This window comes from Cetorhinus maximus, chromosome 7 (genome assembly GCF_964194155.1).
Source record: "Cetorhinus maximus chromosome 7, sCetMax3.hap1.1, whole genome shotgun sequence".
Classification (NCBI taxonomy): domain Eukaryota; kingdom Metazoa; phylum Chordata; class Chondrichthyes; order Lamniformes; family Cetorhinidae; genus Cetorhinus; species Cetorhinus maximus.
The window spans coordinates 127879050-127906617 of NC_135885.1; positions in this window are offsets into that span (position 1 = coordinate 127879050).

Genomic DNA, 27568 nt, shown 5'->3' on the forward strand with positions numbered 1-27568 from the left:
AAATTGGGATCAAAAGTGGCAGGCAATACTGTTACGGAATAATTAGCTGCCTTTAAAGAGGAGATAGTTCAAGTACAATTGTGATTCATTCCCATGAGGGACAAAGGTAGGAAAAACTAAGCCAGAGCTCCTTGGATGGTGAAAATTGTTAGAAAGTAAGAAGAAGCAGGAAAAGGGTGTGTATGACAGAAATCAGGTTGATAATGCAAATGAGAATGAGACTGAATATGGAAAGTTCAAAGAGGAAGAGGGAAAAAAAATCACAAAAGCAAGGCAAAGAGAAAGCATGGGAAGAGACACACAGTGAAAGTAAAAGGGAATCAAAAAGTCTTCCATAGGCATATGACTAGTAAGAAAATAGTAAAAGGAGGTGTGGGGCCAATTAGGGACCCAAAAGGGGATTGAAACCAAAAGGGTCAGAACGATAACAATAGCCAGAAGGAATATTCCAGGAGCTAACCTGTAGGTAAATCATGATCCATTTAAATAGTGCTGGTGGAGATTGGTGGGGAGTGGTGGGGGCTGGGGGCATATGATTTCATGTTGTTTAATGTCATGTTCAGTGGTACAAGGTTAAGACAAGACATAGGCTGGAGTGGGGCATTCAAAAATGACAACACGTGTCAGATCAGCATTGCATACAGATTGGTGTTTTAACCTGCCTGCACTGCATGCTGCAGGTGGCTGTTAGGTTACATGTGCATGTCTGAAAACTTCTTTAAAAATATGGCCACCAATTCACTTCCTGTCAAATGTTTTTTTAAATTTGTTCATAGGGTGTGGGCATCACTGACTAGGCCAGCATTTATTGCCCATCCCTAATTGCCATGTTCAGAGAGCATTTAAGAGTCAACCACATTTGCTGTGGGTCTGGAGTCACATGTAGGCCAGACCAGGTGAGAACAGCAGATTTCCTTCCCCAAAAGGACATTAATGAACCAGATGGAATTTTATAACAATCAGCAACAGTTTCATGGTTATCATGAGACTTTTAGTTCCAGATTTTTAATCAAACTCAACTGTCTGCTGTGGTGAGATTTGAACTCAGGTCCCCTGAGCATTACCTTGGGTCTCAGGATTACCCGTCCAGTGACAATACCACTACACCACCACCTGCATAATCTGGGTGCCATTTGCAAATGTTGGAAGACCTTGTAGCACCCAGTAAATGCCACTGGGTCTAATTTTCTCCCTCTTGGTATTCAAGTTGATAAGTTTGTGGTCAAATATTCCAACTCAATAATGTGAATTCAATTAAAGTAGAATGAATGGCTGTGATCACAGAACTCAGGAAGATTCCTCCAGCTCAATTTCCACAAAATCAAAATCGCAAACAAAATCTAGCGGTGAAACTCAAGGGCCAGAATTTTATTTTCATCAGGCGGGGTGCATGCCCGACCCGAGCGCACGTGAAATTGCGCAAAATGACATTGGGCGTGCGTCCCGACATGATCGCACATACGAGCAACATTGGGGTCGGCGGACGTGCATGGGAGTCGGAGCCGCGCCTGCTAACAATTGAAGGGCCAATGAAGGCCATTAAATACCATATTGTCCGCAATTTTACATTGCCCGTGCGATTTTACGCTTATTGCACAGGCAAAAAGGGCAGATGGGCAGCTCGTTTTTAACAAAACCCCATCCAAGGGCAGGATTAAGAAGGTCTGGAGTACTGCCATTGTGAGTAGTGAGGAGTTCAGGAGATAGTTTGCTACTGGTTGCTTAGTGAAACTTGACAGCTTTATCTCTGTTTTGAGCTTCAGTCTTTGCATTGCTAGCCTACATTTCAGGACGTATTGCTGCCTCCAAGGCCCCTGGAGGATTTATACCGTGTGGACCCTTCCAGTCACCAGGTAGCCTTCTGTTTCTCTGGTAATGGGGAGTGCCTACTCCACTGGTGGGACCTCCTCTGAGGAGGAAGAGAGGGGCAGAAGGGAGAGGAGGCCTTTTGTCCGCAGGCAGAATCCAAGGGAGTGACCTGTGGGAGGATGGGCGCAAGCACAGGGGGCACAGGGCCAGCAGGGAGTCCCAGGCGGAAGAGGCCACAGAAGGCACCACTATCCCGCTGCCAGAGTGTACAGATAGCGATCCAGCTATCTCAACATGTTAGAGGCACAATGCCGAAAAACCTCCACCTCTCCAGGGAGACAGTGGCTTCCATATGTCAGATGACCGAGTCAGAGATCAGCTCCAACTGTATGGGTGGCCATTCCATGCCAATGGCTCTGAAGATCACAGTGGCCCTCAACTTCTATGCCTCCGGCTCTTTCCAGGGATCAGTGGGGGAACCTGGTTTGTCCTAATCAGCTGTACACAGTTGCGTGACACTGATGACTGACCACATGTTCAGGTGGGTCATGACATTTATTCATTTCTGGAAAGACTGGGCCAGCCAGACCAAGAGAGCCAGAGGATTTGCAGCGATTTATGGCTTCCCACACGTCCAGGGTTCCATCGACTGCACACATGTGGCCATCAAGGTGCCAGCGGGTGAGCCCGGTGCCTTCGTCAACAGGAAGGGCTTCCACTCCATGAACGTGCAGATAGTGTGTGATCACAGGATTCAGATTCTGCAAGTCCGTGCAAGGTACCCAGGCAGCTCCCATGATGCTGACATCCTCAGACACTCACAGGTGCCAAGGCTATTCATAGCTCCAGCTCAACTGGATGGATGGCTGCTGGGTGACAAGGGCTATCTATTGAAAAGGTGGCTTATGGCACCTCTCTGGCACCCAAGAACAGAAGCAGAGCATAGGTATAACAGGAGTCGTGCCTCCACAAGGGCGGTGATAGAGAAGACCATAGGTCTGCTGAAGATGAGATTTGGATGCCTGGACCATTCAGGCGGACACTTCAATACCCTCCAGAGCGGGTGTCTCTGATAATGGTTGCATGCTGTGCTCTCCACAACCTGGCTCTGGCAAGGGGGAACCCACTGGAGGAAGAGGATCTTGACGGAGCTCCAAAGGCCACAGATGATGACTCCAGTGGTGGATCAGAAGAGGAGCCCGGGGAAGAACATAGTGAGGACGTGGAGGCAGACCTCTGGAACCGTCAGGGAGGCAGGGACACCAGGGAGGCCCTGATCCAATGCTCCTTCAGCTACCCTGCCACACTGCTCCCACCTCATGCTTGGGGTGCCACCTCCTTACCAAACGTTTGAAATGACCTGTTCCAAAGTCCACTCAGTACCTGTGCAAATAAAGTTTAGAGCCACTCACGCCCAGCATTAGATACTGGTGTGCCCTGCATATACAAAACAAATGAAGCATACTCAGGTCATTAACACAAAAGCAAAATTTATTTAATGTTGGCACTCACAGAAAATGAACATCATGTAAGGTGTTAATGGTCACAACAGTAAACAAATTAACAAAATATAGCAGAACAGAAGGTCATCAATGAAAAGTCCCTCTTGTGCTCATGATGCCTTAAACTTACATTTGTGAGTGCTGTACCTTGCTGGCACTGGCATTGGAGGCAGCCTGCTCACTGTGCTGTACTGTTGGCCTTGATGACCTTGGCAGTCGTCCTCTGGCCAGCAATACCTGTGCAGGCCCCACCTGGGAGGGAACATCCTGCGCCACAACTGGGTGCTCCTCAGTCATCGAGGCTTCATCAGAAGCCACAATCCCTGGCAGAGTGGGTGGAGGATCTGCTGCTATAATCCAGAGCGCCCTGAGAGGAGCCTGCAGAGACAAGAAGCATATGTGCTAATGTGAGGTTGGTCTGGATCTCCCTGCTCGCCATTGATGGACAGATACCTAGCAGAAATACCAAGTGCCTTATCCATCTCTCACACTGAAAGTGACCTCCTGGATCGTTGCCTGTGTGAGGGCTTGCAGGTCCGAGCACAACCCCAGGAATGCCTGAGTCTGTTCCTGGAGCTGCCTCTCCATGAGAGTCGCCATTATCTCAATGGAGCAGGCAGTGTGCTTGGTGCTGAGGGCCAACGCAGAGCCCTTTCTCCGCATGGACTCCTCCACAACAGAGACCATGGCATGCATACCCTCAGGAATCTCCATTAGATCTTCCCGCGCATTCAGCTGGATATCCAGCATTTTCCACCTCATGGATGACTCCAGTGGCTCATCATCTGCCTCAGACTCAGCATGGTTCTGGTCTCCAGCAGTTGTCTGACTGCAGGCGCCCTGGACACTCTCTGCCTCCGCCTGTTCCTCAGGCAAGTGTGCTGTGCCATCACTGCTGTGCACTGACATTGTAGCTGACATTCTAATGCCCATTAACCTAATGCTGGCATCTATGCTGGTGCCTGGTGTGGAGAGGGGGTGTGACGCGGGTGCTCTGATGGGCACTGGTCCTCCGGCATCAAAGGTGGCTCATCGGGGTCCAACAATCATTTGCTGGATGGCGATTCTCGGGGAGAAAAATGACATGTCATTAGTATTAGCCATCACACTGTCACTGTGCATGCTAGGCAGGCTGGTGAGACAATGGAGATCTGCATCATGATGCCATCATCTTTCAATGGACAATGGGGACTCCAGGTTTGAGGTTTCCGTTATAGACGAAGCAACACAGCAATGTTTATACACTCTGACACTCTCGCACCTGTGCACTCACTCTTACCTTTGTCAGAGACCCCAGCCTCTGCACAACTGCTGGAATGAGCTGGGCATGTGCACTCCATCTCCAAGGCATCCATCTCGTTCCTCGTCATCATGAGCAGGTATGGGGTGCCTCCTCCTGTTCTTGACTTCTCAATCTCATTATTGCTTCTCTGCTCCTGAAAGGACAGAGGAGCATCGATTAGTCCACCCTCTACCTGTAGCGCTATTGCAACCTGGCCAACCCCAGCTGAGGAGCGCCTTGCAGGGCACATCTGAGTCATTGCCCTCAGCCCACAAAGCAATCAGGCCAAGCAGCCAGAGCTCACCGCCTTGGCCAGCACCGATGTTATTGACAGTTGGCAATCAGACTCTTACCACAGTGAGATGGCCAGGCCTTAACACTTCTCCACACAGATCCATGCCAACTTGGTACTCACCCTTGCTGAGCGCAGCAGATCATTGAACCTTTTGCAGCACTGGACCCATCTGTGCCACACAAAATTAGACCTCTGCCCATGCTTACTTGGTCAGATGCAATACCCACCTCTTGCCATCCCTGGGGATGAGGATGTCTTGCCTGGCACTGACATCCTCCACTAGGATTCCCAGGCACTTATCCGAGAACCAGGGGGCCGACTGCCCACAGGACTTGCCCTCCCGCCTGACGTGCCCAGCAGGTGCAGATGCCATTGCAACTGAAACAAAAATACTTTGTCAAATAACTCCACATTGACAAAGTGTCCGCTGGCAGCCTTCAGGGAGCTGTCTCTGCAGCTTTTAAATCCCCCACTGGGTCACCATTGAGCATGGTGCCCGACAGACTCCGGCCTCCGCCTGGCCCTTCCAACCATTGAGCAGGTGTTTTTCACGCCCGTGGCCCTTAATTGTCCGCCCAGCATGAAATCACGTTGGAAACGCGATCTTGCCTGGGGGACGGATTATACATTTACTTCCAGGCCCGCTGGCTTGGCACACACCAATAGGGGTCACTATTTTAAAAAAGGGGTCACGCATTTAAGACAGAGATGAGGAGAATATTTTTTCTCTCAGGGAGTTCTAAGTCTTTGGAGCTCTTTTCCGCAAAAGGCGGTGGAAGCAGAGTCTTTAAATATTTATAAGGCAGAGCTAGATAGATTCTTGATTAACAAGGGGGGGCAAAAGGTTATCGGGAGTAGGCAGGACTGTGAGGTTGAGATTATAATCAGATCAGCCATGCTCTTATTGAGTGGCAGAGCAGGTTCGGGGGCCAAGTGGCCTACTCCCACTCCTAATTCATATGTTTATGTGTAAATGCCATGTGCTCTGTTGCAGCTGGCCCTATGATGCTGAGAGCCATCTCCTGCTTAAGGCTAAGGAGTCCTTGCCCCTTCCCATTCTGCTCTGTTCCTTTCTTTTGTGTGCCACTTTGTACTGAAAAGAGAAAGGTCAGAATGTTAGTTACTGTGTAGAATTATGTTTGAGTGATGTGCCTACCATAGCTTATTACCTGGTGGTGTGTGGAGGCAGTGAGAAGTGGGTGCAATACTGGCAGCACTAGCAAGTGTGTGAGGTTAAGGTGGAGTAACTGGGTATTAGGCATGAGTCCTGAGTACCAGGGAGTGCTGTTGGGCGAGTGTTTGGGCTGTAGTGCATTGAGCAGCGTGAAAATTTGGTGGTGTGCTGGGTCTGAAGGTGCATTCACTGACTGTGACATGCATGTGAGTCATTAGACTCCATGTAAGTCTGCTGCCAGGTTCTCAGGTCCAGAAGCTGGGAGTTGACCTCCCTTCCCACCTGCTGCCACTTGTTTCTGAGGGTAGTTCTTGAGTACCTCCTTGCCCTGTAGTGAAACTATGGTGTCTCTCCTCCCATCTATCCTCGACTGCTAATGCCTCCAGAGCCACACCATCCATCACCCAGGAACCCTCTCTGCCCTGGTATTCCATTTTGCATGTTTTAAATTCCAGCAGTATTATTCAGCGCGCTTCCCTTTGAAGTAAGAGAGCCCACTTTTAAGAAGAGTAGGCGGGGTGGACCATATGCTATGTGCACAAAATTGATCGCCCCCCCTGCCCCCTGGTGAGCGCAGAGGTCTCTGGCAGTTTGAAGAGGCAGTCAGCAGTGAGGAAGACACTCAACCGCATGATGCAATCATGCTAATGAGGTGCGAACAATTGGAAACTAATTTACTTTCAACAGAACCATCGCAGGCAGGTTGTGAATTGCAAACCCTGCACCCAAAAGACGGGGTAAGTCAATTTTTAGCCTAATGTCATCTCAACAATACTGCATTTGCCCCACAAGCATCAGGAAAATGTCTTTGAGAACAATAGTGAAATTACCATAGCTTATTTGAAAAGACTAGCCCTTTGAAGAAAGATGTAGTCGTCATATGATAACGTTAATAACTCAAATCGTGGAAACAGAATTTGTAATTTTTTGTATGGGAATATAATAAAACACATTAATTTTTTCTCTACTATCCAGTATAATTGCAGGGCTTATCAGTCTTTTGAAGCAACAATAGAAGTCTGACAACAATTGTACACATGTGAAGGGGATATGAGTAACTTTTTTACATCTATTTTTCCATTCTGACAGACCTTCTCTATTTGCACACTTTATCTCTTCATGTCATTTTTTTTTGTAATAGATCTCATTGTGCTCTTAAAGATGCTTTGGCGAATCACGGTTTGAAAATTGACAAATATCAGTGTGAAGAAAGTGATGCTCGAAAAGGGGTGGCAGCACAATATGAAATTTCAAATCACTTTCATGAATTTTTTGAAGCTGAAAGTGTAGGAAACTGTCCTGTTTCCTATTTGAGGTTCACAATGTATCTTAGATGTCAATGATTTTTTCAACATAACAATTCAACGTTAAAAATTGCATACAAAATGCAACGACGTTAAAAAGATGTGAGGGCAACAAGCCGGTTTACTGGGATTAAGGCAGTTTAGTAATATGGCAGTCAGCACGTTCATTGACTGCCCTTGTGGGAATGTTACAAATTCTGACAAGTAGCAATTTAGCTTGTTATTGGAAGCAACTCTAGACCTCAAATCAGATGTTAGTTGTAATTATTGAAATCTTGCACCCCAATGAGGCATTCAAAGAATGCTAATGTACTCCTACTGAAGCTATAATGAATGTGATCTCATATACCAATCATGGAAAAGACCAGAAATAATTGAAACAAAGACTAAACTCCAAAATGCCATGCCATTTTGCAGGAGTAGAACAATATTTGTCAAATTTCTGAAATTCGACAATTATTTACGTAGTGTTGACAAACATGGAATGACAAGTCAGTCCATGAATTGTAATATTTAAAAATGTCAATAAAATGTTTTAAAGTTCAAAATCAGGTACCCCAATGCAGCTCACCTGTTGAGGCCTTACCAATTTTGGCACATACTATTTGATTCAGAGCTAGTTCAATGGAATGGGTATACATTCGGAAGTGGGAGGGTGTTGGCAGGTTGGGGATCGGGCCAATGCCAATCTGCACTTGTTTTATGGAGCCGGGGTGAGTGTGGGGAGGGGGTTGGACACATACCACCCCTTCTGACTGCATAAAACATCAACATTATTTTAAGCTCTTAGGTCTTTTCTAAGTGGCTTCCTGCTGTCCCTTTAAGGACCAGCAGCCAGGCTGCCCAAGACTCAGAAATGCCAGTTGGAGCTTGTACATCACAAAGAAATTGAGAAAGTTGGGTCTGAAATGAGCATAAGTGCCTCAGCTTAAAGCGTAGGGTTCTGTACTGCTTAATTGGTTGTCATCAGGCTAGTCTGAGGTCCATAAAATGAGCACAACAATGTTAAATTTAAAGTTCACAAAGTCTTGCAGTTAAATTTATTTGGGGGTTGTCTCCATTGTTCGCTGTAACATACATAGAAATGTTGGTAAAATAATGCAAACACCATTTAGACTATTTCCCTGGAATTTCTGAAGAGCTTCTAACTGAAGTTCTGGCAACAGGTTGGGAGAACTCCTGTGGAAAGTCAATCTACGATACGAATATATTCCTCAGGTTCATGAAATTACATCAATTATCCTCCCTCTAGCAACTCCAGCAGCCCTACTGCATTGCCAATGCAAATGCACCCCAATGTAGTTAATGGGAAAGGGTGTTTTAAATCACAGAAAGGAATCATCTTTGTCTGGCTACATTGAATCCATTCTTAAGAATGTGAGTTTCTTAGAGGAGAGTAGTTGCCAAGCCCAGGGGGATGCTGACACCTCATGAGATGAGAAACCATTTATTCATCAGAGATGTGACATTCAAAACACAGGCTTCATAATGACCCTTCATCTGTCTTTGGATTCTGCAAAGGAGCCTTTCTAGTTACACTGTACAAGCCAAAGGGACTGTAATAAAGGATCAGGAGGCAGGAGGTGTTATTCTCTGGCTCTTTCACTGTGCAATTAAGTCCCCTAACTTCCTGGGAGCAGCATCCAGTCCTCCTTGACTGATTGGCCTTTAATCAACAGTATTACTTTTGTGTAAGTTCCTTTTACTACAGGCTACTGCTAAAATAGAATAGTTACTAAGTTGTAACTCTGTAAAGAGGAAAATATTATAAGATTTCAGGACAGAAATCATGCTAAAATCTAAAGGCTGACAAGTTTTTTTTTGCTTTTAATTGTATAAAGGAATTACTGCAGCCTTTCGATAATGTGTTAATATATTTGCATTTTTAAAGTATCATTTATTCAGTTATGATAATTATTAAATTTCAGTTCATACATAGATTTAGCCCTTCAATATGTCAGCTCTTCATCCTTCCTGATATAAATTTTCAGAAATGCTTTATCACACAATGTGCAGTTTCACCCTGTTAGCCTTGCTGTCATTGTATAGTCACTTACATCTGTTACCAAATTGAGATGGAAAAGAAACAGGAAAAGAAGTCTATATGAAAAATGTCAGATTCATAATCCAGAAGCTGAATATAAAGAGTACAGGAGAGAATCAAAAAAAGAAATCAGAGGGGAAAAGAAAGTGTATGAAAATAAATTGGCAGCTGACATAAAAGGGAACCCAAAAATCTTTCAGAAACACATAAATTGTCAAAAGCTAGTCAAAACGAGGGTGAGCTCAAGTAAAGACCAAAAACATGATCTTTTTGTAGAGGTGAAGTTCATGGCTGAACAATAAATGATATTTTACATTTACCTTCACTAAAGAAGATGATAGTTCTAATGTCACAATAAAGGAGGAGCTAGTTGTGAAATTGAATTGAATAAAAATAGAGAGGATAAGATATAAGTGCAGGTGCAGATCACTGAATCCTTTCAGCCAGCTCTGCCATTCAGTAAGATCCTGTTTGATCTTTTATTTCAACTCCACATTCCCAACATATTCCCGTATCCCTTGATTACCTTAATGGGTAAAAGACTATCAATATTATTTTTGAATATCCTTAAGGACTGAGCATCCATAACCCTCAAAAAGATCAGTTATCCTAACTCTGGCCCGTGGAAATGCACTTCACTCCAATATAGAGAGTATATTTGAAAGGTTGGTGGCGCTCAAATTAGGAAAGTCACCTGGTCCAGATGGGATTCATCCTAGACTGCTGAAGGGATTAAGGGTTGAAATTGCAGATGCCCTGGTCACAACTTCTAATCCTCTTTAAATAGGGGAACAGTGGTAGAAGACTAGATGATTACAAATGTTACATCCTTATTCAAAAAAGTAGAGAGGGATAAACTCAGTGGTGGAGAAGCTTTTAGAGACATTAGTTTGGGACAAAATTAATTGGCAATTGGAAACATATGGTTTAACAAATAAAAGCCAGTGTGGATTTGTTAAAGACTAACTTGATTAAGTTTTTGCTGAAGTAACAGAGTGGATGATGGTGCTGCAGTTGATGTTGTGAATATTGACTTGCAAATGATGTATCATAAAGTATCACTATAGGCAATAGACTTAATTGAAATCAAATTGAAATCCATAAGGTATTGGCAGCCATCGTTGCATGGGTACAAAATTGGCTATGGAACAGAAGGCAGGAAGTAGTGGTAAACAAATGATTTTCAGATTGGAGGAGTGTGCAGTGGTCTCCAACGGGGGATATTGTTGAGACCACCATTCTTTTTTGTACCTGCCTATCTACCTATCTATCTTATACAGGGCGTTATTCCAATGTATGCAGATGACACGCCAGCAATGTAGTAAACACTAAGAGCAGAATTTTTCTCTCACCGGGTGGGTGTGCGATCAACCCAAAAGAGCGTAAAATGATGCGCGATGATGTTGGGTGAGTGTTCCGATGCCGTCGCACACTCGCGTGATATTTCGGTTGGTGGGCAAGCGCAGGAGTTGGCAGCGTGCCCACTAACAATTGAGTGGCATTTTAAGGCCCTTAATCAATTAATTGAGTTGATTACTTCGCTGTCCATCCAATCGTTCAGTTGGCAGGTGGGCGAAAAGGCCAAGCCTTTGCATTTTTGGTGAAACCTGATCCACGCCTGGAGGAGGTGTCAGACAGTGATTTAAAAAAATAATGTTTTACACGCCTATTTAACATGTCACTGCTCATGTGACCGAGTCACATGAGGGGACATGTTTTCATGATTTTACATACCTTTATTTTTATGTTAAAAACCTTCAGCTCCCTGAGGCAGCTCTGGGCCTCAGGGAGCTTTGACTGCGCACACGCGCACGCATGCGCAAGCTTCTGCGCTCACGTTCCTCCCGCCCCCACCCCGACAACGCTGAGAGCACACGTTTCACGCTGGCTGGCCTGATATTGGCCTGCCAGCGTGAAATCGATGTCAGGGCCCGATCGCGGGCGGACGCCGGCTTCACGACCACTCCCGGGCCCGCCTGCTGCGCCCGCCCGACAAGGGCAAATTTCTGCCCTAAGGGTACAAACAGGCTTGTGGAAGACATAGGGCAGAAATTTTCCCTCATCGAGCCGGAGCAGCAGGCGGGCCCGGGAGCAGCCAAGAAACCGATGGCCATCCCACGATTGGGCGCTGGATACTCGCCCGCTGTCATCGCGCGTCATTTTCCGCTCCAGCGTGTTAGGCACACGCCTTCATGCTGATCAAAAAATTCTGGCCATAGATAAAGAGTCGCAATAGGCAGACAGATGGCAGTTGGCATTTAATGCAAAGAAGTGTGAAGTGATTCATTTTGATTTGAAGAATGAGAAGTGGCAAGATAAACAAAATGGGTACCATTTTAAAGAAGAAGCAGGAACAAAGAGAGGCCTGTGGGTGTAGGTACACATGTTTTGAAGGTGGCAGGACAGGTACAGAAGGCTGTTACAAAGTTATATGAGATCCTTGACATTGATTACAAACATGAGAATGTTACACAAAATTTTTATAAAACACTGTTTTGGCCCTAGCTGGTGTATTGCGGCCAATTTTGGGCTTCACACTTTAGGAAGGATATAAAGGCCTTGACAATATTTTGGCAATAGTCCTGAAGACTCATTCTCCAGAACTTGCTGTGCCCCTAGCCAAGCTGTTCAAGCACAGCTACAACAATGGCATCTACCCAGCTATGTGGAAAATTGCCCAGGTATGTACTGTACACAAAAAGCAGGGTAAATCCAGCCCAGCCCATTACCGCCCCATCAGTCTGCTCTCGATCATCAGTAAAGTAATGGAAGGGGTCATCAACAGTGATATCAAGCAGCACTTCTTAGCAATAACCTATTCACTGGTGCCCACTTTGGGTTCCGCCAGGGCCACCCAGCTCCTGACCTCATTACAGCCTTGGTTCAAATATGGACAAAGGAGCTGAACTCCCGAGGTGGGGTGAGAGTGACTTCCCTAGACATCAAAGCTGCATTTGATTGAGTGTGGCATCAAGGAGCAAAACTGGAGTCAATGGGAATCAGGGGGAAAAATCTTCGCTGTTTGGGGTCATATCTAGCACAATGGAAGATGGTTGTGGTTGTTGAAAGTCGGTCACCTCAGCTCGGGGACATCACTGCAGGAGTTCCTCAGGGCAGCGTCCTCAGCCCTACCATCTTCAGCTGCTTCATCAATGACCTTCTTTCCATCATAAGGTCAGAAGTGGGGATGTTCGCTGATGATTGCACAATGTTCAGCACCATTCGTGACTCCTCAGATACTGAAGCATTCCATGTCCAAATGCAGCAAGACCTGGACAATATCCAGGCTGTCAAGTGGCAATTGACGTTCACACCACACAAGTGTCAGGCAATGGCCATCTCCAACAAGAGACAATCCAACCATCGCCCCTTGACGTTCAATGGCATTACCATCACTGAATCCCCCACTATCAGCATCCTGGGGGTTACCATTGACCAGAAACTGAACTGGACTAGCCATATAAATACTGTGGCTACAAGAGCAGGTCAGAGGCTAGGAACCGTGTGATGAGTAACTCAACTCCTGTCTGCCCAAAGCCTGTCCACCATCTACAGGCACAAATCAGGAGTGTGATGGAATACTCCCCAGTCACCTGGATGAGTGCAGCTTCCACAACACGCAAGAAGCTTGACACCATCCAGGACAAAGCAGTCCACTTGATTGGCACCACATCCACAGACATTCACTCCCTCCACCACTGACACACAGCAGCAGAAGTATGTACAATCTACAAGGTTATCTTTCATTGTCACAGGGTCAAATCCTGAAACTCTTTTCCTAACAGCGCTGTGTGTGTACCTACACCACATGGGTTGCAGTGGTTCAAGAAGGCAGCCACCACCTTCTCAAGGGCAGCTAGGGATGGGCAATAAATGCTGGCCCAGCCAACGAAGCACACATCCCTTGAATGAATTTTAAAAAAGGTCTTGGAGTAGGAATATTTACTAGAATGGTACCAGGGATGAGGGACTTCAGCTACATGCAAAGACGAGAAACAGTTGGTTGTTCTCTTTAGAGCAGAGAAGGTTACAAGGAGATTTGATAGAGATGTTCAAGATCTTGAAGGATTTTGTTTGAGTAAATAATGAGAAGCCGTTTCCACTGACAGAATGGGTTGGTAACCAGAAGGCACAGATTTAAGGTAACTGGCAAAATAGTGAGAGGCGACATGAGGGGGAAAAATGCAGTGAGTTGCATTTTTTAAAATGAGTGTACTGCCTGAAAGGGTGGTGGAAACCATTCAGTAATAACCTCTAAACTACCAGACTCCCGAAGCAACTGCTCTACTCAACCTCAGTCACAGCAGGAGACTCTCAAGAGGTCTGCAGAAATGTTTTAGGGATGTTCTCAAAGCATCTCTGAAGAGATCAAACATCCCTGCCATCTCATAGGAGTCCCATGGCCTGTGACCGACCAAAATGGATAATGTTTATTCGAGAAGGCATCAAGCACATCGATAGTCTTTGTTGGGAACACACGAAGAGGCAAAGTCAAGGCCTCAGGGAGACTGCACAAACCTTCAAGCAACTCACCTGCCCGACCCTTCAAACACTACTTGCCCCACATGTGGCAGTGTCTGCAAATCACGCATTGGACTTATCAGCCATCTCCAAACCCATCAAACTGGAGGGGACGCAAGTCATGCTCAATCCTGAGGGACTGCCTCAAAAGAAGGGGACAAAAAGGAAATTGGGTAAATACTTGAAATGGAAAAATCTCCAGGACTATGGGGAAAGATCAGAGAATGGGACTAATTGGCTATGTCTTTCAAAGAATCAGTTGTTGCATGGTGGACTGAATAGCCTCCTTCTGTGCTGTATCAACCAATGATTCCATGAAAAGAGTTTTGTCTTTTGCCAGATGGAACTGAAAGGTTATTTCCTCCATGTAAATACTGCCTATCATCCAGGTGCAATGTTCAGAATACTGCAGTAATGTGATTCGTCGTAGTGGGCTGATTACACATAATGCTGATTGCACCATTGTGCGAAAAATTCATCAGCATGATCAAATGCACTTTCATTTTAACTGATGCATGTTGAAAGATTGAAAATATTTCAATGGTATTGACTTTGATCTGCAGGAATCAATTACAACAAGGTCCAAGTGTGATTTGTAACTCTAGCACAGTACATCACACAACTATTTGCAGAGTTACAGAAGTTAATGGGATCTGCCTCTAATGATTGTCTAAATTGATGCTTTTAAATTGTTGTACAGTGTTAAATTTAAATTGCAATTTACAAACTGGTCACCCAAGCTCACCTTGAGGGCTTGACTGCCACACAGCATGGTTGGTACTAACAATCTGGAAATTGCCCTGGTTAAATTATGAATTGTTCCCCAGTCAATCTTTTTGCCAATTGCTGCATTTATAGCGCAAATTTAGCATTACTACAAAGCTATTCATGCTTTGAAATGACACAGCTTGTGTAAGAATGTTCTGAGGATGTGGCCAATTTAGAAAAGGCTGCATTCTATTGCCTAGCCCTAGTTGTATTAGAAAGGTGAACTGCTGCATGCCTTGTGTGATGGTGCTCTTCCAATGGTGTTAGATAGAGAATTCCAGAATTTTAACCCAGTGACAATGAAATAATGGTGATACATGTCCAGGTCAGGATGGAACATGACTTGTTTCAATCTACAGTTAATGGCTTTCCCACAACATTGCTGCCACCATCCTTCTCAGCGATGCACATCTGAGTGGAGAAATGCGCAGTTGAAATTATCTTGGTGAGGTGCTTTTTTTCTTCTTATAAGTAGATATATTGAATCATGTGGCAGGGATACCAATCATGTGGATGTTTCTGAATGTGGTTCTGGACTACAGTAATGTGCACCCATTCAAGTGAATAGTGAGTAGCCATCACATTATTGACTTGCAGATGGTGAATTTGCATGGGAGGCTAAAAGATGAGCTAATATGACACAGCTGATGGTAAGGGCTGAGCTGCTCAAATCCCAGAGGGAAACTTGAAACAACTGTCATAACCAATTTTACAATTTGTATGTTTCAAGATGCAGGTTTTGAATTCAGTAGTAATAAGACCACTGAGTGCCAAGAGGTTTTTATAAAACTAAATTAAACATTTATTAATACAAGAAAGATTGTAAGCACATTCATATATCTACAAAATTACTACCATAATAACTATAAAGTCCCCTAATTAATCTGACTCCTAGTTATACTTCCATTAAGGCAACAGTAAAGCACATAGATTTAAACAGACCACTGGCAAAGCACCACTCTAGACAGACGCATTCAAAATTAGTTTCTTTCAGCTCTGGGTCTGTGCAGACAACAGTTTGAGGCTTACAGGCTGGAAGCTTTAGATCGTAGAATCCCTCTCCTTTTACCAATAGCCTTCTTTTCCTTTATGCATATTTTCCTTTTTGAATGCAAATTTTCATTTTATCACCATGTCTTTTGAACTTTACCTCTTCTAATAATGACCATTTCATGGTACCCACTTTATGAGTAACCCTTGGGAAAAATAAACAAACACACTGGGAGTATTGATACAATACTGGCCCAGTTAGGCGAATAATGCTGCCCAGGATATTAATTTAAGGTTTGATGGTGGCAATGATGCTGAAGATCAGGGGCCGATGCCCAATTTTTCCATTATTGGGATAATTGTTGGTCCAGATTTCTCCAGTAGTAGGACAGCTAATGCCATTTTCCATTCATTAGATTTGCCCCTGCAGCCCACCAGCTCCTGAAAAAAAATATGTTCACAAAGTGTGTGCTGATAATGACGCAGCATACCTGGTACCTGAGTGAACAGGATATCTTCTTAGTTCATATCCACTGTGCAAACACAGCAAACTCATGACATTCAATGTATGTCAATGGTGAGGCAGAAAACAGGACATCATTTTCATGAAGCTACTGCCAGAATAACACCACTCAGAAAGCAATTTTTGGATATCCTCATGGATTTAATACTCATTTAACAGTGCATTTGTCTCTCACCTGAAGTTGCAGTACTATTTAGGCATAATTAACAATAAGCACCAGTCAGCACAGCCTAGCTTATTATCTATCTCAGGGGTTCTGAACCAGGAGTCCATAGCACCACGGGTGCTTGTAAGATAAGGTCTGAATCTGTCTGTGTAAGCAAAGATAATATGTTCTTTGCTCTAATGAAATGGGGTGGGACCTGTTCTCAAGTCAGTATAGCCCTACATGCAGTATAGTGTGGTCACTGAAAATTGGAAACTCTCAGCATTAGAGCTATGTTTGAAAAAAGTGAGTCTTTACAAAACAGCACGCTGAGGTGAAAGATGCTTCTGAAACCACAGAATGTCTGTGGACATAACTCCACTGGAGACAGTAAACTGAGCTTCTGGTTTGAGTCCTATTTCCTCTCTGGGTGGAGGTGGGGGTAGAGGAGAGCTGATGTTGATGGTTACACCCCAGCCCTTTCCTGTCGACACACACACAGCGGGCCTCTGCCACAGACTCTGTCTCCCCCTGTCCAGGTGCTGGTTGTGCCGGGGTTGTTGTTTAGTCATCTGCAAACGGCTGAGTCAATAACCCCTGAGGTAAGAGGTTGGGTTCAGCAACTCAATGCACAGTGCCTCCATAAAACAGTGAATTAATGTCATGCAGGTTCACAATGTGACCTGTCAAAGCAACCCCTTTATATGGAGGTAGAAAGTAAATTACTGCAATAGTACACATACTGCAAAATAGCAGGTCAATCAACATCTACAAATAAAGCAGGCCGCACTTCTTCAGAAGAGGTTGGATATCTGATCCTTTGTTCAACCACCTGAGGTATCTAATGCTTTGCTCATCCATGTGGAGTATTGATGATATTTTTGCTCATTAGATGTTGGGGTCTCATGCCTTACTCACTATTTGTGTGAGTTCATACCAGCAGGCACCAGCTCAGATTGTGGTTTGCTTAGAAGAGAGATTAGAGCCAGGATGCACATGTAGTGAGACACTGGGTACAAATGGGCTGCATCATTGGTAGGAAGCAAGGATGGAACAGCCTGATTGCTGGAGGCTGAGGTTGCTCATGGATTCCAATACAGAAAACTCAAATGAGGATGTTTATCGGGCAGTCTACAAGAATACAGTGTAAAAAACTGTGTTGGGGGAAGCCCTCCAGAAAACCTATCATTGTCAAGGAGCGTGCAGAAGTTCAGCACCGACCTGGCAAAGGGCTTTGCCCAGAACTTGGAGCCTATACTTTCCAGCATGGAAGTGCTAAGCAACCTCATTTGCACGCTTGTGGGCCCAACCATGATGCAGTGCCTGATGGCTGGTGTTACAGCTTCCATTGCAGCACAAGCAGCTGCAACCCAATGTCTGAATGCTGCAGTGGAAACTCTGTTGTCATGCATGCTTAGATTGTTGCCAGCGTAGTGAGGGCTTACGTTGTGTAAAGGAGATTGCAGGGTGACACAGCAGTCCAACCGTTGGCCCCGGACAGATTACTAGGATTGCTGATGTACCACCCCAGGGGAGTGGTAGTTACTCCGTGAAGCATGAACTTGCTGCCCTCTCTCAAAAAAGGAAGCTTTCATCCTTTCCCCTCTGTCACTCTACCAGTGCCCCTTACTTGTCAGCTAGACAGCCCAGGCTTCTGCCGTCTGAGATGGTGCAATCCACAGGCACTCCTCCTAGGCCCAGAGCTGCTCAAAGTGATCACCCAAAGCCACCTGCAGTCTTCCCAGTGAAAGCCAGCAGCCTTCCACCAGCCTTGCTGCAGCCACAGGGGTAGCACTGTGTGGCAGCACCAGGACAGGCAAAAGCACACGGAAGACAGGTCTTTTTAAATGGTTGAACAGGCTCAAATGTGCAAAATGGCTCACTCCTGCTCCTAATTTGTATGTGTGTGTGTACACTAAGGAAATACAAAAGGGTGATTAGTTGACTTCTGCATGCAATATGGCATGATTACATTTATAAATTTGGTTTGGAATGTGTATTTTGTGCTGGCTTTTACTTTTTAGCATTGCGGCCAAGGAGACACTGTGATGGTCAGGAACAGAAGGGTAAGTGTGGGATTATTGGTGGATGGGGGATTAGTGTTGTGGTGCTGACATCATACCTGGATGGCTCCTTTATGGATAGTCGGGGCAGAATGGAGCTGCCTGGTAACCTTCTCCTTTCTTCTTCCTCATCTTCCTTTCCTTCTTCCTCCTCATCCTGCTCATGTTCCTACTCCTCTAATGCTTGCCATATAGCTGGTGGAAAATCCTATCCCCTCATGGTGGCAACATTGAGCAACATTATTTTTTAATCTTTCCGGGACGTTGGAATCACTGGTGAGGCCAGAATTTATTACCCATCCCTAATTACCCTTGAGAAGGTGGTGGTGAGCTGCCTTCTTGAAAATAGTGCAGTCCACATGGTGTTAGTACATCCACAATGCTGTTAGGAAGGGAGTTTCAGGATTTTAACCAAGTAACAGTGAAGGAACAGCCATATAGTTCAAAGTCAGGATGGAATGTGGCTTGGAGGGGAATTTGCACTTGGTGGTCTCCTCATCCACCTGCTGCCCTTGTCCTTCCAAGTGGCAGAGGTCGCGAGTTTGGAAGATGCTGTCGAAGGAACCTTGAGCTGGTGCTGTAAGCATCCTTTAAATAGTACAAATTGCTGCCACTGTGCATCAGTGGTGGAGGGAGTGCATCTTTAAGGTGATGGATGAGGTGCCAATCAAGCAGGCAGCTTTGTTCTGTGTGTGTTGAACTTCTTGATTGGTGTTGGAGCTGCACTCATCCAGGCAAGTGGAGAGGATTCCATCACACTCCTGACTTGTGTCTTATGGATGGTGGACAGGCTTTGGGGAGTCAGGAGGTGAGTTACCTTGTGCAGAATTCCTAGCCTCTGACCTGCTCTTGTTGCCACACTATTTATATGGCTAGTCCAGTTCAGTTTCTGGTCAATGGTAACCCCCAGGATGTTGATAGTCGAGAATTCAGAGGTGGCAACACCATTGGATGTCAAGGGAAGATGGTTAGATTCTCTCTTTTGGCAATGGTCATTGCCTGGCACTTGTGTGGCATACATGCTACTTGCCATTTATCAGCCCAAGCCTGAATATTGTCTAGCTCTTGCTGCATATGGACACAGATTGCTTCTGAGGTATCATGAATGGTGCTGAACATTGTGCAATCATCAGCAAAATCCTCACTTCTGACCTTATGATGGAGAGAAGGTCATTGGTGAAGCAGCTGAAGATGATTACCCTGAGGAACTCCTGCAGCAATGTTCTGGGACGGAGATGATTGAGCTCCAACAACCACAACCATCTTCCTTTGAGCTAGGTATGACTCCAACCAGTAGAGAGTTTTTGCCTGATTCCCATTGAATTCAATTTTGCTAGGTCTCCTGATGCCACACTCAGCCAAATGCTGCCTTGATGTCAAGAACTATCACTCTCACCTCACCCCTTGAGTTCAGCTTCCAGAATGCTATGCATTGACCTATGTGATCTTTTGCCTAAGGTCACATACTGGATAGAGGGACTGGAGTCCCTTTAGTTCTGATATAGGGCAGAGTTAACATGAGGCACCTGCAAAACTACATGCATGTAGTCATTGCACTCTGGACAATGGGGAAGCCTACAATGCTAGCAAAGACATGTGCCCACTCTGCCTGCTGGTCTCTGGCAAGACAGAGTGAAACGGAGTTTGGTCTGTCTGAATAAGGAGACTCTCAGCTGATGGCGAACTTCATGATGTTGCAAATATCTTGATCTCCAGCCTGGGAGCCAGATGCATAAAAGCTTATCACCAAGGTATTCTTCACAGCCACTGCCCATACCATAATAATAAAGAGAAACTGCCGGAAATACTCAGCTTGCCTGGCAGCATCTGTGGAGAGAGGAACAGAGTTAATGTTTCATGTCCAATATGATTCTTCTTAGAGCTGAGGACAGGGAGAGGTTAATGAGCTTTACTCTGTTGAGAAATGTAGAGGTGGGGGGAGGGTGAAGTAGAACAAAAGGGAAGTTCAGTAATAGGTTAGAGGGCAGGAGATATTAACAAAGATGTCATGGAAAAAGAGGCAAAGAGAGTGGTAATTTTTGTAGTAAAGAAACAAAGCATCAAGAGTAAGTGTTAATGGCAGAATAAAGGACAACTCTGCCAAAACCTAAAACACGAAAACAAGGTACAGACTGGCACTTGGCAGAAAATAAATACTGCTAATTCCACCCTTGTCCTGTTCTCGGGTTGGAGTTGTGGCTGTAGCAAGCAACAAATTTCAGTGAAGATCAATTTTGGTGAACTACAATCATCATACGTATTGTTTCACACTGAGCTTCAGGTAGGGGACGTGCTCTCTGAACACTCTTAGTGGATATGAATCCTTCTGAATGCCCTTCTGCTTCTCTCCTTCCCTCTTCCAGCAGCTTGACCTGGGCTGTGTGCCCTCTGTTTATTCTTCAAGTAATGCTGTATTCCAAAGGGAAAGCCTACTAGTTAATCCATGTCTGGGAGCAACTGATTTGTGCAGAAACCATGAAGCAAAAAACCTTCAGCACTTGCCATACATGTAGTTTTTTGCAGTTTGAAAGAATGATAGAAAACATCAAAAGATTGTAGAATTGTAGCAACAGTTAGGGGAAAAAAAATCAATCAGCAACTAACCTGTTAGTAGCTAATGATCTCTTTAAATAGCGTTGATGGGATTCCTTCCTGTTACTTATTGTGTGTTTAGTTGTGTGAGATTAAAAGAAAGCATTGGCTGGATCATTAAGCTACAAAATAACACCACGGCACCAAGTCAGCATGATCTCCCTGTTCTGCAGGTGATTCAACTACTGGTGAATGTTCATTGCATGCACGCTTATGCCTGCATGACGCCCAGCGTGATTTACCCACGAATGTGTGCACACATTGCAGGTGCCATTCTGGAGCTCTAAGGGCATTCATAACATCCAAAAATCAGGTGCAAATGAGCTGAGCGTCTCACCCACTGAAATTGGGTTTCACCAGTTCTGGTGTGATTGATCGATTTGGGAATAGTTTAGTGCTGGTGAAAACTATCCTCAACTGTGTCTTTAATTGAAAAAACAGCAGTGAATTGGGCTTTAAATTTTTCCGTGGAGTGAGGGAGGAGCAATGGAAACCGGGCGGTCCACTTGTTCTTGCCCCCACCAAAATGGTGCGTCTAATCAAGCTATTGAAGTTGTCAATGACCCAATCCTGTGCAATCTTTCGTTGCCTGCTGCATTTTAAATGGGTGTCTGGTGGGAAGGAGGCCGATTAGAGGAGCAAAGTTGGTGGGGGGGTTCCGTGTGCAATCGGACCGTCAGGTGGTAGAAGGATAGTGCCGCAAACAGGATGTCAGTCATGGCTACAAATTTAAAGGCCCCCTGCTCTCTGAATCTCTCTTTACTGTTCATCAATGGCTCAAAGAAACTAGGAAATGTGTTGTTCAAAAACATGCAGGTGCTGCCAACTTTGCCAGCAGAATCTGCTGTTACACTCAGCCAAGGCTCTGGTGGCAGGCATTTTCTTCCTCCTTTGCGTCACCTCATCATTGCTGCTGTAAAGCTCTCCCTAACTCTTTCACGGCTGACGCCCGAAAAATGCAGCGGGCAACAAAACAATTGCAGAGGTTTGGGTGGTTAACAGGCTCATAAGCTTGTTAATTAGCAACTTCAAAATGGAGGGTGGGCTGCCAATTTCCACACCCGCTCGCCTTCTGTAATTTTGGAGACTGGTGTGATGACGTGCTATTGCCGACATCATTACGCCCTATTTTAATTTTGCGTGGGGTATTGGGAGAGGGGGGGAGGGGGGGCACCTGATTTGCGACTGTAAATTCCAGCCCAGTGTTCAATTTTACCATGAAATCAGATACAATTACAAAATAAATGCTGATAAAAAAAATGAATATGCATTGAGTTGTAACACATGTTGTAGGATTTCTACTTGGTGCTGCAGTTTGATTGGCACTTACATGAGTACCATTTTGGTTCCCTGTTATTTTCTTCAGCAGTACATCTATTAGCACCTGACTTTATGCCCAGATAGGCCTTTTATCTGTATAATTTAACCAGCAAAACAATTCAAACACGATAGCTTGCTAACATCAATTGAGATCTTAATCAGGGGAATAATAACCTTAATTTGAGTACACGTGTACAATTTTCGTCAGAATCAAATGCTAATAGCAGGTCTTATTTAGACCAAGAATCACTTAGTTTTAATAATAGTGTCGTAAAACACAGCAGCAGGAATGTGTAAACAACAGCAACAATAACTGCTGTAACTGTTACAGTTTGGTTCCTTGAAGCATTGTGCAGTAGGGCAAAACACAAGTGAGGAAAGAAAAAGCCTTCCCAAAGTTTACATTATTTCTGCAATAATTACATAGCTCAGAGTGTGAATTAATACTTCAAGTCAGTAAAAAAGGATATTTGCAATGAATCATAATGAGTTTTGAAATTGTTGCCTTTGAGTAAATTCAGACTGACACTTTTGTACAGTACAGAGGGCACCCTACACTGCAGGAGGTACATTCCTTCAGAGGAGACGTTAAACAAAAGCACCACCAGCCTGTTAGGTGTGAGTAAATTATCCAATGATGCTACTCAGGAAAAATGACTGGAGAGTTTTCTACAGGAGCCTAGCTAATATTTGTCCCTCATCTCTAACCCAGGTTATCTGGTCATTATCAAATTATTGTTGAGACCTTGCTGTATGCAAATTCTCTGCTGCCTACATTACACTGCTGTATCGACTTAAAACGCACTTCATTAGCTGTAAAGCATTTTAGGATATCCATCCATCCTTCCTTCATTCCTCCCTCCCTCCCTTCCTATTCCTTTCTTTTCCCTTCCTTTATCTTCCTTTCCTCCTCAGTTTTCACCTCCCCTCCTGTCCTTTCATGCATCCTGTCACCCTTCCTTCCTTTCTTCCCTTCCCAATGGCATGAGGATGATCACTGCCTGACTTTATGCATCCTTCCTTCTTCTAAGTCTCATCTGATGATCTTTCCCCTCAATTATGTGCAGTGCTGTATCATGTACAGTTGCACTGTATAAATAACAATTGCAGAGAGCAGAATGCCACATGCATTCCATAAAACGCAGCAACAACAGAACCAATTCTAAAAACTGTACTTTAATGCTGTAACATAATCAACTTGTCTGTAATTCATGACCTAGACATTGAAGCTTATATACATATACTAAGGTAAGTCACATAACTGAAAAGGGCAGTATTCAATAAATCTTTCTGAAGTTAATGATGCCAGTGATATTAACTTCAATGTTTCTGCTAGCTTCCTGGGATCTGCAGTCCATTATCCAGACTGTCCTAATCAGCTGTGCATGAAAGAGTTGGGAGTCTGAGGATTAAGAAAGGCTTGTCAAAAATAACATCTTCTTCCAAGTTCTGAAGATTTTACCTGCAGCATTAACCTATCTTTTAGAAACATAGAAAATAGGAACAGGGGTAGGTCATTTGGCCCTTCGAGCCTGCTCCACCATTCAATATGATAATGGCTGATCCTCTATCTCAGCATCATACTCCCACTCTCTCCCCATAACCCTTGACACCTTCAGAGTCCAGAAATCTATCTACTTCCTTTTTATATATATTCAGTGACTTGGCCTCTAAGCCTTCTGTGGTAGAGAATTCCATAGGTTCAACACCCTCTGAGTGAAGAGGTTTCTCCTCATCTCAGTCCTAAATGGTCTACCCTGTATCCTGAGACTGTGACCCCTTGTCCTAGACTCTCCAGCCAGAGGAAACATCATCCCTGCATCCAGTCTGCCCAGCCCTGACAGAATTTTATACATTTCAATGAGATCCCCTCTCATTCTTCTAAACTCCAGTGAATACTGGCCTAGTTGGCCCAATCGCTTCTGATATGACAATCCTGCCATCCCAGGAATCAACCCAGTGAAGCTTTGCTGCACTCCTTCTATGACAAGTATATCCTTTCTTAGGTCGGGAGAAACTGCATGCAATACTCCAGGTGTGGTCTCACCAAGGCTCTGTAAAGCTGCAGTAAGACATCCTTGCTCCTGTGCTCCCGCACGAGGTGGGAACCAGCCGGGGGAGGGAGGGAGGGGTGGGTGGGTGGGAAGTGGGTTGGAGAGGTCCGATAAAATTGCAGGGGAACCTGGCAGATCAACTCCTCGACCATGTCCCGTCATCGGGGAATTTTACTTAAGGCAGGAAAGGGACCATGGAGGGTTCCCATTTCCTTGTCACGGGAAGCCACTTTGAACTATGCAAAAGTCCTATTAAGGGCCATTTTACCAGGCTGTCGGCATCTTGTCGACACTGGATCAACCCTTGGCACATGGGAGGGTGCCGGCTAAAGGTAGGTAAGTTCCCAGCAGCAGTCCGTAAGTGGGGAGTGTTTTCTTAAGCAAAGGGAGGGTTGCAGGCAGGGGAGACAGCCCTAACGATATCTCCGGAGGGGCTTCCCCTCCATCCACAGCGATTTTATTTTTTGTTAAATTTTCTTTGGCCTACCTGCTGCAGGGCCCCAGCACTCCCTCAGCAGTGGCCACTGCTCCTGCTGGTGCTGCTGAGCTGCCAGCCTCCTGATTGGGCCAGCAGATCTTTGGGGCTGGCGGCTGTCCAGAATGGGATGGTAACCCTGGTGGCAGCATTTTAATTGGTTGCAGCCCATAAAATTGAGGGGGAAGTCCTGGCAGCCCCCATGCATTTCCGGCTGATGTCGGGACTTTGCCTGGTTTGATGAAATCCTGCCCGCTGTGTCTGCTTGGCTTTTTTTATTTTTGCTTTTGTGGTTGATGCCCAGCATTTTCAAGTTTGTTTTCTCAATTGCAAAACATTTTTATTGCCCATTTGCCTCCTCAACGTTCAGTGTGAACTAAGGTAAGCAATGCGCATTTTACTTTTCCTTAGCAGGCTTCAGTAGATGAAGGTTAAATCAGTCATTCTTGAATTTCATGATCATCTATTCTGAAATAATTCGAGAATAATTTAGAATTACAACGTCCGTTTACTTTCAAAACTATAAAAAGGACATTCATTTCAGGATGTTAAAATACATTTGATACAGCTGATGGACACCCTGACGCACATCTCTGAAAGTATGTGCTATGTCTGTGTTCAACGCAACATGTGTACACGTAATGGGTCAGTGGCAATCTCTGGGATAATTTCCTGCTTTGCAACTTGTTGAACTGTACCGACTAGCAGCTGCACACTTGAGCATTTGAGAGCCAGGGCATTCAGCCATGAAATAAGATAAAACAAACTTCACTTAATTGTAAATTACAAGGGACATTGTCAATCTCTGAACATCTGCTTTAGCCGGAAGTGAGGTGAGAATTATAAGTCCCTGATGCACATAGGAACACAACAAACAGGAGTAGGTTTTTTGTGCCCTTGATCCTGCCCTGCCATCTAATAAGATCACGGCCCACTTCCATTACATTTATCTGTGATATCCCAATACCCCTTGATTTCATAATTGACAATCGAAGGGCTCTATTATAAATTCAAGTCTGACCGTGATAGCTATTCAGTAAATTCTTGAAATAGATTAATTGAGGTACATTTCCAATCTACCTCTCTCTGAACATGCTGGCTAACTGCCTAATAGTCCTGGTTGGAATTCAGGTCCATTTGGAAAGTTGGGTGGCAAGAATCTCATTGGTTTCAGGCCTGTATCTGGAAAGTGAAAGCTCAGGGGAAGACTGCTACCTCTGAGCCACTACAATAACACTCGGAGCTGGATGAAGGTTAATCTGTGAAGGGCTGGGGAGGGAAGATGTGGACTGCACCTCAGGAGAGAGAGGGAACTGGAATAGCAGCAGTTCAGGTTGGTATTATGGAGCCTGGAGGAATTTTCCCAGACCCACAAACAGGCAATTACCTATGGATTCTTCTTAAGCCAGCTTGCAAATTGACACTGGGTGGGTAAAGCTCACGGGTAGCGTTATTCCCCCGTCGGGGGGGGTTGTGCAGGAGCGCGTGCGTACTGGTGGGTTCCTGATCGCCGCCATTTTACGTGGGCGGACCAATTAAGGCCCGCCCAGCGTGACGTCCGCTCGGAAGTGCTGAGCGTCCCCTGTGTAGGTAGGAGGGGGATTCCCTGAGCCGGGAGTGCGCTCTTTCGTGCACGTGCGCAAAAGTGTGTATAGATCTCCCTAAGGCAAAGTCCCGCCTCAGGGAGATCGCTGGAAGTTTTAAAAAAAATTTTAAAGGTTAGAAAAAAAATTCCTGACATGTCCCCTCATGTGACAGAGATGGGACATGTCCATTACTTTTATTTAAAAATATTCTTAAAATTTTAAATCCCTCATGAAACCTCATCACGCCCGTGGATGAGGCTTCACGCTTTTTCGGAAGGCCGCCTGGCCTCTTCGCCTGCCTGCTAACCTTAAGGTTGGATGGGCAGGTCCATTAATCATTTCAATTCCTTTTTTAATGGCCTCAATAGGCCGTTGACAGGTCGTCAGCTGTGCGCCCGCTGAACTGAAAATCTAAATGACGCAGGGAGACGTTGGGACGCACGCCTGACATCACCCAGCGTCATTTTACATGTCAGCAAGCGGACCCCGCCCCCGCTCGTTGACCGGGAAAAGCTGCCCCACATTTCACTCATTTCAGACCTAAAATAGCATTAGGGCCCTGTTGGCATCTTAGGACCAAGTGACAGTGAAGGAATGGTGATATATTTCCAAGTGAGGATGATGAGTAGCTTGGAGGGATATTTCCAGGAGGTGATGTTCCCATGCATCAGCTACCCTTGTCCTTCTAGGTGGTAGCGGTCATGGGTTTGGAAGGTGCTGTCTAAGTTCCTGGTGAGTTCCTGCAGTGCATCTTGTAAATGGTACACACTGCTGCTACTGTGCATTGGTGGTGGAGGAATTGAATGTTTGTGGATGTGGTGCTAATCAAACAGGCTGCTTTTTCCTGGACAGTGTCAAGCTTCTTGAGTGTTGTTGGAGCTGCACACATCCAGGCAAGTGGATAGTATGCTATCACACTCCTGACTTACGACTTGTAGATAGTGGACAGGCTTTGGGGAAACAGGAGGTGAGTTACTCTCCACAAGATTCCCAGCCTCTGGCCTGCTCTTGTAGTCACAGTATTTATATGGCTAGCCCAGTTCAGTTTCTGGTCAATGGTAACCCCCAGGATGTTGATAGTGGTGATGCCATTGAATGTTAAAGGGAGTTGGTTAGATTCA